Source organism: Anomalospiza imberbis, chromosome 20, assembly GCF_031753505.1.
Source record: "Anomalospiza imberbis isolate Cuckoo-Finch-1a 21T00152 chromosome 20, ASM3175350v1, whole genome shotgun sequence".
Classification (NCBI taxonomy): domain Eukaryota; kingdom Metazoa; phylum Chordata; class Aves; order Passeriformes; family Viduidae; genus Anomalospiza; species Anomalospiza imberbis.
Genome location: NC_089700.1, coordinates 5,643,718 through 5,657,213, shown reverse-complemented (window position 1 = coordinate 5,657,213; position 13,496 = coordinate 5,643,718). Strand labels below are relative to the sequence as shown.

Genomic DNA, 13,496 nt, shown 5'->3' with positions numbered 1-13,496 from the left:
GGCTTGGTGTTAAAAATAGGTTAGAAACAGTTGTAAAACAGTTGATAGCTGTTGAGCATGTACTGTTAGTTTGGTTATGGTAAAAGGGGTTAAAAGGGTACTCAATGTATCATACTACACCTAAGTAGAATGCACCACCCCCAAGCGAAACGAGCCAGCCTGGACAGAACTGTAATGGGCCAATCGAGTGCCTTAAACCTTCATGCAAATGAAGGATCCAAAAAGAAACCAATCCAAAACGACAAAAAAAAAAAAAAAAAAAAAAAAAAAAAAAAAAAAAAACGGGATAAAAAGGGACATCTGACCCACTGGGACATCGCTGCTCAGGAGACCCAGCGCCAGCGCTGCAGTGTCCTCGACGGGAACGCTCCTGCTCAGCCCACAGGCCCCCTTGCTTTAGGCCTTTCTTTTTATTATGATAAATGCTGAAATCACTATTAGTACCGGGAGTGTGGTCCCGTTTATAACACTTGGGGGTTTTTTGGCATCTGCCAAAGCTGCCCGTGCTTGGCCTCCCCCTGAGATGTCAGTCCCCAGCTGTGAGTGTCAGTGAGGGAACAAATCCTGCTGCTCCCGGGGCTCCGTGTTCCCCGTGGATTTGCAGCAGCTCCCTGCGCTTTTTGAATTGTGTGGGAGGTGGTGCCCGCTGGGAAGCTGTCACCTGTGCTCAGAGTGTCACTAAAACTGGAGCCCCTGCTCTCCCCTTTGGAGCTGTGCCCATCCTGGGACACGGGGATGGGGATGGAGGGAAGGAAGGAGGGAGGGAGGGAGGGATGCTGCTGGAGCAGTGGAAGAACCCGAAGCTAAGCACAGGAGCTCGCAGCGGTGGATTTTCCAAATCCCAAGCCTCCTGCAGGAGGTGTTGATCTGAGGGCAGGGTTTGGATCAGCTCAGCATGGCGAGTCTGGAGTTTCCTTGTGCTTGGCAGGCTGGCAGGAATCACTCCCAGAACGGGGCAGGGCAGGAGTGCCTGCTGATGGGGACACTGGTGCCAACAGAGCTGCCTGGGCAGATCCTGCAGGGACTGGTGGGAGAAGATGAGAGATTTACCCTCCACTTCCTGCAGGTTTGGGGAGGAGGAAACATCCTGTGCCTTCTGAGCACGGAATGCACAAACTGTTCCTTTGCTCTGAAGAAACAGAAGCCAGACCAAGCTTCTCCTCCTGGTTTTATCCTGTGGCTCTCCGGGGTGGAGATCTGTGAGGGGTGGACATCTGCTCCTTAAGGTGACTCAAAGCCAAGGGAATTCCTCTGAATTCTCCATCTTCAGGCTGAGGCAGCAACACCCCTCCTGAAGGAACCTGCCTTTCTAAGGGGACTGTCCAGCCCAGGTGTCATCATAATGACAACAAAGCATTTTTCCACTAAAGAAACAGAAGCCAGATCCAGCTTCTCCTCCTGGCTTCATCCTGTGGTTACCCAGACTCTCCAGGGTGGAAGGTGTGAGGGGTGGACATCTGATCCTTAAGGTTACTCAAAGCCAAGGGAATTCCTCTGAATCCTCCATGTTCAGGCTGAGGCAGTGACACCCCTCCCAAGGGATCCTGTCCAAGGGGATTGTCCAGCCCAGGTGACACCACAATGACCACAAAGCCTCCTTTGCCCTCAGAGATCTCCCGAAATCCCACTGGCACCACCTGACTTCAGACCTTGTGAGAGCATTCAGGAATCAGCCTCCATTGCACATCTTCAGACAACTGATTATAATGAGCTACGCTAATTAGACTGTTTTAATTCAAAGGCCAGCAGGCTAGGAGAGATGTGAACCAAGGGAACCTTTGGGAGGCAGCAGCTGGGATTTCCAGCCGGTGTAATTCCTCTAAGTTGCCCACTGGTGAGTCCTTTAGCAAATGTCTCCTGTCCCCCCTCTCTCCCCAGAACGAGAGCTTGACCAGGAAGGGCAAGGAAGGACAGAGCCCCCATTCCTCCATTCTCCAGCAGCCCCTCTGGGCCATGGAATGACAGCTGTTTCCAGTCAAATGAGCCTCCTCCTCCTCTCATTCCCTCTTCCACGTTTGCTTCAGCTGTTATTCAATTGCACAGATGAAAGAAACAACTCAGGAAGGAGCTAATTAGAGGAAGACAATGCAGCAGATGAACTGAGGTGGAACTGGGGAAGGAGGTGGTGGATGGTAGAGAAGGGAATGGAAATCCTGAGAGGAGCAGCAAATACATGGAGCCAGTCCAAAGGGACCATGAAAAAAAAGCACTTAACTGTCATGGGCACCTCCCAGAATTGCTAAAAACTGTAGGAGCAGCAGGACTTGCCACCAATCTCCTGGTTGTTGCCAGCCTTTGTAGCCCTGGCGGCTCCAGGAGAAACTGCTGATCCCCTTTGGGCCTGAGTTCCCCTTTTTTTAAAAATCCAGGTCCATTCCTGGATGTGTTCAGGAATGATCAGTGAAGGACTTAGAAACATCTTGAGATGTGCAGACCAAAGGGACTTCAGAAAAGGACATCAGACAAAAGAACACTTCAGTAGAACAAATCTCCTTGGAAAGTTGCTGTTTGGAGCCTTGGGAAGATGTGCAGGAGAACAGGCAGCTGGGACAAGGATGAGGAGTCCAAGAGATCCTTTAGGTGACTTTTTGGCCAAACCACAGTCCATGGAGCTCTGGTGATTGAATCCAGCCCTAACTTGGCTCTCTGGCACATCTAGAAATCCAAATCTAGAATTCCTAGCTGGGGAAAAGCAGGTACTGGCCTGTCACTCCAGCTCCTTCTCCTCAGTGGCACCATCTCCTGTATTCCATACTTCTCTTTATTACCAAAATCCCCCAAAGACACCATTGATGATGGAAAACCATCGGAGAGGCAATTAGAAAGAAGTTAAAGTGAATTACATATGCAGGGTTTATTTTCTGTTTTCTGCTAAGGCTGCTGCCAATTATTGTGCAATTAGGCTGCCTTCATTAGCAAATGAGATTAAAATTAACATCGTTAATTACTTGTTCTGTTAAACAGGGGGAAGCAGGCATTTAAGGGGAAGATACAGGAAGGTTGTGCTTGGAGCAGATGGAGCAATGTTCTCCAGCACTGTTCCTTCAAGGGCTGCTCTGGGTTATTCACTGTGGGCTAATACAGAGATTAAATTCACACCATTCTTGCAACACCACGCAGGTACATGGCACAGGTAGCTCAGAAAATCATCCTCACACGGTGCGAAACAAAAGCTGATGGCCACAGGGAGTAGTCATGGGATTGCTCCCACCTGAGACTGGAGGAAGCCTCTCCCAGTTACTGACTGGCACCAAAAATTTCTAACGGGGCTGGTGCCACCAGGGATGGGGAAATGGATCCAGAACAGCTGCTGTTATTTATGGCAGCGTTTTCTTGGCCTGGACATTTTGTGGACATGAAGAAGACTCTCCTGGGCTCACAGGCTGGGCAGGGAGGTCAAGGTGGAGCAGCAGAGCTCCAAAGTGGTGGTGGGTGTCTTCACAACCCAACTGAGTTGCAAAACTGGGATGCTGCCAAAGTCCAAAGTGATGCCACTGAGCTGTGAGGCTACACTTTGAGGTTCCTGGATCCCAGGGCTGGAAGGACCTCAGGAAGTCACCCAGCCCATCCTGCTGTCCCCATACAGAGCTGGTGTGGCTGGACCATTTTCAGCTGTTGTCTCTCTTGGCCACTCTTGCAGGACATGTCCCTTCTGACACTTTCTGTCCAACATTTTACTTTCTTTTCCTTTGGGAAGGCTCCTCTAAGTGTTTAATTAGAGCTGCATTTGCCCAGTGCTAGCTGACTGCTCCATGGTCATGGAAAAGTGATTATTCCCATTCTGTTTGCATCAGCCTTTTTCATATTTCAGAACTGTTCCAGTCTTGCTTGAACTCCTCTTCTTTGGACTAAACCATCCCAGTTTACTCAATTTTCCTTTTCAGCCCATGCCTGCCAATCTTCAGTCAGTCCTCCTTGCTCTGGTCTCTCTTCCAATGCATTGCAACTTTCTGGATGAGTAGTGCCTGAAACTGGATCCAGTACCCAGCTGAGCTCTCCACAGCACATTCCTGCAAAGCAGGAATTCCATTTTATGTGTCCTGCAGGGGCTACTTCTGTCTACACTCTCCTGTTTGTCATTTTTCACAGTAACTTGGCATCTCTCATCCACTCCCTGATCAAAAAAAAGAGCCCCAGACTTTCCTGCAGGATTGCCTTTCTGCATCCTGCATGAGAACAGTTCATCATGCCTGCCTAGATGGAAAGTCCTGTACTTATCTCTATTAAATTGCATCTAATTTCTTCCAAACCATTTCTCCAATTTGTCAAAATCATTTTGAAAGAAATAGATTGAAAAGGTCCCTTGGAAAACATGGAGTGCAGTGAGACAGCCCTGAGTTTCATCCTATGCCTTTTCAGGCTGAGGTTTCCCTCTGTGTCTCTCTCACCTTGCTCTGCAACACCTGAAAGAAAAATGTGGCCCCTGTGAGGGACATTGTCACAAGCTGAGCCTCTTCAAAGCATGCAGAAGTGCAGATAATGTCCAAACCACCAGGAAAGGCACTGCTGTGGCTGCAAAACCCCTGCTCGCTCTGGCTGATCCCCCAGTCCATGATGGAGACTTGCAGGGCACTGCAACTTCACTCCCTAGCTCTAAGCAAACCCAAAGCCTCCAAAAGTGGATCAAAGCCTTAGGAAATGGACTCAGCTGCACTCCTGGCCCTCTGCAGGGGTTATCTGGCAGCCTGTGTGCTGCTCCTCGTGCTAATGGACTCCCTTTTCTCTGTAGCCCAGGTAGCAGCTGGGGCTGAGAGCCTCTCTAGGTAAGGCTTAGACAAAGCAGGGCGAGTTTTATTAGAACTCCTTTGGAGCACACAAGCCTTTGCATTTAGAATAAGAGCATCAGGCTGCAAGTGAATGAAAGCTGAGGTCATTTATTGTCTGTCCCCTTTGCTTACAGGTTTCTCTGCTCTAAAAATACTAGGTGCCCCTTTGGACAGGTCAGAACTTCCATGAAAAGAAGCAGCCTGGCTAGAACAGACTCCGCTGATCCTGAGGGAGCATGAAGGGCTCAGCCTCTTCCCTCTTGTGTTTGGTTCTCTGGTTGATCTCACAGGAGCCGTTTCCCCTCTCTCTGAGCTTCCCACCTGCACACAAGGTGCAGCAGTTGTGAGCAGCACCCCTGGCAGCTGTGCCAGCAGCACCAGTGACAGCACAGCCCAAGCTTGGGCTGTGCCCCTTTCTGAATGCACCCCATTTTTTGCTCTCCTGACACCCCTGTGAAGCTGAGAGGAGAAATCTTCCATCTCTCCAGCTGGAAGCCTCAGTCAGAAAGAGATTTAACAGTGTACCCATGGTTAGTCATGAGCAGGAGGACACTAGGGGAACTAATACTATTTCTTACTCAGGGGAGATTTTCAGTGTTGATGATCTGTAAAATGTTTGCCTTGAATTTCCTTTAGACCCAGCACAGAGCAGTATCTTATTCCAAAGCTGTGTTTAAGAATGGCCATGAACTTTATTAGGTGTGAGCCCTTCAGTGAAGAAAGCAATCGGATTGTGAGCAATGCAATACCTCGTGCATAGCAAGCAGGCAGCTGGCTCTGAGGAGAGGTTCCTCATGCAGACCTCATCAAAAAATGAAATGAGAAAAATAAGTAGACAGGACTAGGCAGGGAATTCTTCTGCCTTTGTGCCCCAGGGGGAGTATATCCAAATTAATAGGCCTTTTCTAGTGCTAATGGCTCAGTGAAGATGTGGGAGTCACAGGCCGAATTGTCAGGTGTAAATCAGTGTGTACCTGGAGAGAGAGCTGAAACATTCATTTACATTTCTCTCAGCCAGCTCACCAGGATAAGCCACAACCAGATCAGAGATCCCTGGATCCTACCTGGCTCCCTGTGGGAGGAGTGCACATGGACAGGGATGCTGTTCAAAAGCCACACAGTGTGGTAAAATCCTGACCAACACCAAATCATCCAGCACTGGCACTTCCATGCTCCACTTACAGGCTCAGGAATTCCCTGGAGAAGAGCTGAAAGGAGACTGGCAGAGGGAAAAAGAAGTGGTATGATGGGATCACCAGGCTGGAAGGGACTGGGAGAAGGTGCAAAAGGACCCTGAAGTGTGCACAGAGCAGGAAAAGGGGGATGGGAGAGGGAGAGACAATGAGAGAGAACAGGTGATACAGAGTTTTCTTGTCAGACTCCTCTGCGAGGGCAGATTTATCTGCCTCCTTCCTCTGGAAAATTCATTAGGCTTTTGTGCCTCCCTCCTCTCCCTGCCAACATGCTCCAGCTTTGTCCAGAAACAAACCAGTAATTCATGTCCATGCATTCTCCTCTCCCAACTCCCATGAAACAACATGGACTCCTCTCAGCCCAACTCTGCTCCTGCTGATGGGCTCCAGCATCCTGGGAGGATGCAGATATTCCTGCAGGAATTTGCAGACAAAGAGCAGAAAACCTCTGGTGACCACTCAGCTTGGTGTGAGAGCTGACCTGTGGACAAGCAGCTGCCCTGGAAATAAGACGGAAGAAGCTCCAGGAGCAGGGTGTGTTCTTTATTCAGCTTAATTTATCCATAACTCAGCCAAAGGAAATGGAAGTGGCCTGTTCCAGCATTCCTTAATTTGCCAATGAACTGGCTATGGAAAGAGATAAGAAATAAGGGCTGAAATCTTGAAAGAAGCCATTAGGCAAACACAGGAGCAAAGACCAGCTGAAATGCATGTTTGTGCACCGATAAGATTCTGAACATTCCTTTCAGCACCTGACAGCCAGAGGTACCAACAAGGCAGACAGATTAAATTCCTATAGGCATTAATTAAAAGGATTCTAATGAAGAGAGAAATTAAGGCCCAAACACTGAGCAGAAACAACTGTTATTTTTTTCCTCAGAGAATTTTTAGCTCCAAACAAGTGCTGGGGGAGGAGAAAAATGGTTTTTGTGAGATGCAGATGGGAGATGTAGAAACACATCTCCAAAGGGTAAGGGCCACAAGCAAGCTGCAACAAAAATATTGGGATGGCTGCTGGTGGTGAAACAGTAATGAAGAGAGACAAGAAGATGACCACTGTGGGCAGCCTGCAAAAATGGGAAGGTGGAAAAGGCAGTGAAATCCCAAAGATTCCTGTGGTCAGTCTGAGATTCCCAAGACCTAAGAGAGTTGAGTAAAGCATCACCTGTACCGAGCTCCTGTTTGGGGAGAGCTGGAGGAAGGGCACAAGCACAGAGGGTGTGCAGCTGAGACAGAGGAATGGGAACGGGCTGGGATCTCTCACAGTGCTGTGCGTGCAGAGCTGGGGAGAAAGGAAAAAAACCTGTTCAGGAATCTTCATCTGCTGTAAAATTGGCTGTGAGGGGTCTGTGTGAGCTTTGTGAGTGGCTGACCAAGCAGGGATGCATGGAGCAGGTGTCCCATGGACCTGAAGACACCTCCAGTTCTCCCTGACTGCACATCCAGAGACCTGAGAGGAGGAACAACCTTGTGAACCAGACATGAGGTCAGGAACTGGCAAAGCCTGAGCAGACTCCTGGTTCCACCAGTGAGAGAGGGAGGATTTGAGGTGAGTTGTTTGCCACAGCTTCCCTTCCTAATGAAATAAAAGTGCCCTTCTTCCCCTCACCCTAATCCCTTCCAATCTCATTTGTCTCTTGGCCTGCAGTGCCAGGAGCTCTCTGCACCCTGCAGGGAAGTAAACAGGACTTCCCACGCCTGAAAGATTTGTGGCTGCCAGATTAATCATTCCAGCAGCTGCAGTGGCACAGGAGGGTGGCAATTTTGCCTCTGCATCCCTGTGACACCCGTGTGGGTGAGTGCTATTCCAAGAGAAGCCCCAGCTCTTGTGGAAGCGTGTTGATCCGCGTTTAGCTGCAATCCTGCTTCCTCTGGAAGACACATCCAGCTGAAGCCAGACAGATTCCACCCACCACAAGGCAGCACAGCTGACGTCTTGTGTCAGTCCCTCGAGGACAAGTCTCCAGAAAAAGAATCACACAGCTGCTCATCTCAGCTCCCAAAGTCACCACTTCTCTCCCTGTATGGTTTTTTTCCTCCCTCTTTTTCTCTCCAATGCTTTATTTACATCATTTTCCTCCCAACAGGTTGACAGAGCAGCGAATGCTTCGTGGCAGGGAGGGTTGGCTTGGCAAAACCCTCACTCAGGAAACGCTGGAGTGGCTCAGGAGCACGTTTGGAAAAGCCACGACCCTGTTGTAATGCAGCTGCCACGTGCGAGGGATTAAACACCAACTTGGAAGTTCATGGGAGTGAAATGTCAGCTCAGGGGTTGATTTCATTCACCTGACATTCCTGTTAATAACAATGCCTAATTAGAAAGGCTTTTAAGCATCCGTTACATTAATTTAACGTGAAAATCTCATGGAGCTTTATTGGAATTTTTTTCTCCTGTAAAATTAACCCTGCAGGCTTGTTACACATGTTTTCATTAGGGACTGTGAGCAGTGGGGATATTCTGTGAATTAGAATCAGCCCCTTAGTCTTTGAGTTTAACTTTGTATTTCAAGTTCTTTTATGCTGATAAAGCCCTAATTTGATCCCCCCACCCCTCCATCTATTTAAAACGTGCCACAGCCTCCTCACACTGCAGCTGAGGGCTGGAAACCCGAATTCACTGCTGCCAATTCCTATGCAAAGCAGATAAAAGCCTGGAGTTCAGAGCCTTTGGTAGCAGCTGGTGCTAATTCTGGTGTGCAGCCCTGCTCTGCTCCGTGGAGCACATGCCTCTCACATGGCTGTTTTCCACACAGCTGCCAAGCCGTCTTTAAGGGAACTGGAAAGCCACCACAGGGCTGCCCCTTTATTTTATTACATATATTATTTTTTTTACATTTTAAATTTTATTATTTTATCTTATTCTTTCTCTTTCCAAGTGTGACACATGCCATCCTAGTCAGCGCTGAGGCTCCTACCTTTAAGGGCACAACGTGCTGCAGCAGGAGCTGTAATATCCCAGAGATTTTTATGGGAATATCAGAGGCTGTTAAAGGATCACAGGGCTCAGCCTGGTCTGGCCCTTCTGATGGCCCCACCTCACAGTGCTCTGGCCACACTCTCAAAGTGGCTGCAATTACATGTGGCTGGGCCAGAGGTCCATGGGGCAAGGGGAAATGTGAGTCCCCTTGGAAAGTTTTCCCATCCCTTGGGAGCCCAGATCCTTGGAGAACAGCCTGAGCTATTTCACCCTGGGATTCGTTAAACTGTGTCACCACGTCAAGGTTTGGGCTTCCATTGATCTTCCCAGCTTGGGAGAGCACAGAGTGATTTTAATGATGGATCCACTCAGGGACTGGAGGGAAAGTTGAAGGAACAGGGACAAATACTTGACTGGCATAAATCCATGGAATTGTTTGACATCCAGTGGAAATCTGACACAAAGCCAAGTCCCCTGTCACACAGATGTGTTACTGAAATTGAACCTAAGTGGCAAAAGATTCACACTGACACATTAATGGAGAAGAACACGCACAGCCCTTGTTCTCCTGCAGCCCACCACAGGATGGTTTCCCTCGTTATATTTTGCACTGCTGCAGCTTCCCCAGATCTACAATTCCCAGCTGATTTCACCCCTCTTCATAGTAAACTACACTGCTGCCTAATGCACCAGATGTAAGAATATTTTCTGATAACCACAGAGACTTCTCCTCTTATTAAGACTTTCCCTTGAGTCACTGCACATTAATATTACCCATCTGTGGTATTTATCCTCTCTCAATATGCAGACACTTATCTTGTCCCTCGTAGTTGTTACTTTGCCAAGCAGTACATCATTAGATATTTCGAATCTCTCCTTGTTAATCAGACCCTTTGAACTCCCTGTAGCTCCAATAATATTGTTGAACTTCCCAAGTTTGTCAGTACCCCTCTCCTGAGGAGGTGTGCAGCACTGAGAGCAGTGTCCCAGCTGTGTCTCAGAGGAAGGGAGCGTGACCCTGTGCCTGCAGTGCTCTCAGCCTGTCTCTGCAGCCATAGCACAGCTCAACTTTTCCCCTCTCTAATCCCCAGATCCCTTCTGATCATCTTCTGCCTCATGAGTCCTCCAAGGCTCTGTTGAAGATGATTGAGATCTTTTCTGCCAGCTCGGTGCCCTGCTCCCTCCCTCCTACCGCTCATCTCACAGATCAAGTTATTAACTGGGAGCGCGATTGGCAGGCATGGGGAGAGACACGGATAGGGAATGAAAGGCACGCACAGAATTTGTATGCAAGTTTAGCTCCTCTGTTCACTCTGGCATTGGCATTGCCTCAGAAACTAGTTCAGTTTGCTCCCTGCTGAGGATTTGTTTCTGGAAACCTGTCCTGCCTAATTTCCTAGACTTCCCAAAGCTATATCCTTTGGAAAAAAAAAAGGCTCTTCAGCTTTCTTCTCTAACTGCCCTCTACTAAAGAGCTTTTCCTTCATCCTTCCCAGCTGCTCAGAACCTGCTGCCTGGGTTAACCTCTTTCTTGCTGGCAGAGGCAAAATCCACTCTCTGCTCTGCATGAGAGCAGACTTGGGCCAGGAACCATCACACCTGATGTGAAACCTCTGCTTGGATTAGTGGGATTTCAGTTGGATAAGATCTGGATGTGAATTTTTATTAGGAGGCTCTTGGCATCTGCTGATAAAATTTTGTTACCCTCTCCCCAAACTGGTCTGATAAAAAGCCAGCAGGACTGGAGCTCTGTCTTTTACAGGGGCTGTAAAAGGATCAGTAGTGGTCTGGAAATTCTGCTGTTAGAATAGTTTTGGTACCTGGAATTGGATAAAAGGCACTGCAGCTCAGGCTGCCTGGGTTTCCCTGTCATTTCCATCCTTCTCATGCTGCTGTCTCTCATCCCTGCTGTGGATGCTCTGTGCTGAGATTTCTTAGAGGCTGAATCTCACCACCTGAGCTGCCAACACCTTATCTCAGCAGCTCAGCCAAGCACGGGGACTTGGCACAGGTGACAAAGGCTGAGATGTGGCTGCTAATTGCGTTCCTGCTGCTTTTCCATAGGATGGCAGGGCCTGAGAAGTGACAGACTTAAAAAAGGCTTAAACCTAAAAAATCCCTGACCCACAGATTACCTAACAAGTCTTCAGTGATTTGGAAAGGGAAAGGAAACCTATTTCTGAGTATTTTCCCCAAATCAAGGGAGAAAAGAAATGTAAGAGCACATCAGAAGCAAAATATGCTGGGAGGTGAGGGAGCAGCCATAATCCAGAGGCTGAGCTTCTCCTATGGGATAGAAACCTCTGTGCTCAAGCCCTGCCTGCAGAACAGGGCACAACAGGACAAATCCCCCTCAGATGGCAGGAGATGGCTTAGCAGAACCTGCCTCTCACCAACAGCAGGGCTGGGAAGGCATCCCTCCCTCAGAGATCCCACACGGCTGAGCACGGCTGGGAGGACACCCATCCCTCAGAGATCCCACACAGCTGAGCACGGCTGGGAGGACATCCTTCCCTCAGAGATCCCACATGGCCGATCAGGGCTGGGAGGACATCCTTCCCTCAGAGATCCCACATGGCCGATCAGGGCTGGGAGGACACCCATCCCTCAGAGATCCCACACGGCTGAGCACGGCTGGGAGGACATCCATCCCTCAGAGATCCCACACGGCTGAGCACGGCTGGGAGGACACCCATCCCTCAGAGATCCCACACGGCTGAGCAGGGCTGGGAGGACATCCATCCCTCAGAGATCCCACACGGCTGATCAGGGCTGGGAGGACACCCATCCCTCAGAGATCCCACACGGCTGAGCACGGCTGGGAGGACATCCTTCCCTCAGAGATCCCACACGGCTGAGCACGGCTGGGAGGACACCCATCCCTCAGAGATCCCACACGGCTGATCAGGGCTGGGAGGACAACCATCCCTCAGAGATCCCACATGGCTGAGCAGGGCTGGGAGGATTTTTCCCTCAGAGATCCCACATGGCCGATCAGGGCTGGCTTTGAGGGAGGAGAAAAGGCCCCTCAGTGCCTGCCTGCCAGGGGACTGGAGGTGCCCAGGTGAGGGATCAGTGCTGTGGGGAGGATGAGGATGAGGATGAGGATGAGGATGAGGATGAGGATGAGGATGGGGAGCAGTGAGGGGCTGCTCTGGGGACGGGGTGATGGCAGCACCTCGTGTTTGTCAGCGAGCACAGCGGCAGCCGCGGCCTGGCCCAGCTCAGGCCTGTCTGCTCCCAGCAGGCTGGCGAGGGATTTACATAATAACAGGACTATTTTAACTTTGCTTCATTGGCTCCTGACAAGATACAATATTTTTGATTAAACAGCTTCCCAGGAAGGAGCTGCTGCCTTAAACCACCCGCACTTTCTCTGACCCCATGTGATCTCATTAGCGGCCCCCTCAGACATGTCTGATGGCTCTGAAATTCCTCTTTTTCCTCCTTCCTCTAATCTAGCTCTTCAGGGTAGGGCAGGGCCCTCCTCACCCCCATGCTGTGTCCAGCTCTGCAGTTCTCAGCCCTGAGCAGGTCATTCCATCAGCCCTTCAGTCCTGAGAGGCTTTTCTCCAGCCACTTCCCTCCCTCACTCCTCCTCCTTTCCTCCCCTATCAATCCTCGAGCTGCCTTTTAAGTTTCTCTGGATCTCACACCATCTGTCTCTCTCCTTGCTGCTGTCTTTTTCTTCTTCCCTCCTCTACTGACCAGCCCAACAGAGAGAGATAAATCTCCCAAGCCAAGGAGACCACGTCCTCCATATATATTCGTGTGACAGTCAGATGCTACGGTGACAAAGATCAAAGCCAGCAGCGAGCTCGACAGAGAGATTCAATAATAGCACAGAGTTAGACTGATAGGAACAAGGCAAATGGATAGTTCTGATTTTAGTAGATTATTGACTGCACAACAGAGGCAAAAAAAGGTTTCCCAGCAGCATGGCTGAGAGAGCAGCTCTTCCCAGTGCAGCCCAGACGAACAAAAGGAGTGAAATATGGGAGAGGGAGCACTCTCTGTGCCATCATCTGCGTGAGGAATGGGCCTCCCTGCTGGATGAACCACTTGGAATATGGATGGAAAAATGTGAGATCTGCTTTCAGCTGAGCCTGAAGCGAGCTGGGCTCTGCAGAGATTTGGGGCACAATCCCACATACCTCCCCTGTTACATTTGGGCACCAGAGGAAGATTCCTGTCTCTTAGAAGAGTTCCGCCGGCATGGGGACAGCACAGAACTGTGAAGGATGCTGGGTGGTGTTTCTCTCCAGTCTGACTCTAAACACAGGGCATGGCTGATCCGTGGCTGATCCTCTGCAGCGGGCATATCCCCAGTGCTCTTTAGCCTGTTTAATGTTGGGAACTGAAAATCTATGGGATGTGGACATGGTTCCCAGAGGAATCTGGGTCAGGACAAGAAATCATCTTTGGTTCTGGTTCTTTCCTGCCCTCAGTAAAGATCTCTCAGTGCAGCTAATTCTGCCTTCCCTCACGATCGCACTTAGCACGCAGATTATTTCCTTACAGCCCTTCTAGGGGAGAGGGAGAAATTGAGATGCGGGGCTCACCCAGCAAGAGTTCACCTGCAAAAAGTCCTGGAGAGGCTCACAGTGCAAGCTGGGGGGG

General features: G+C 49.7%; 2 long non-coding RNA genes across 2 annotated transcripts; both read left to right on the top strand.

Annotated features, from left to right (window-relative positions):
* Positions 1–2,366: 2,366 nt before the first annotated feature.
* On the top strand, positions 2,367–5,789 carry LOC137485683 (uncharacterized). The gene is made up of 2 exons (XR_011005421.1): positions 2,367–3,133; positions 3,885–5,789. It is a non-coding gene; the product is annotated as an uncharacterized lncRNA (long non-coding RNA).
* A 1,434-nt stretch (positions 5,790–7,223) lies between these two features.
* LOC137485682 (uncharacterized) lies at positions 7,224–8,404 on the top strand. The gene is made up of 2 exons (XR_011005420.1): positions 7,224–7,508; positions 7,608–8,404. It is a non-coding gene; the product is annotated as an uncharacterized lncRNA (long non-coding RNA).
* The last annotated feature ends 5,092 nt before the right edge of the window (positions 8,405–13,496 follow it).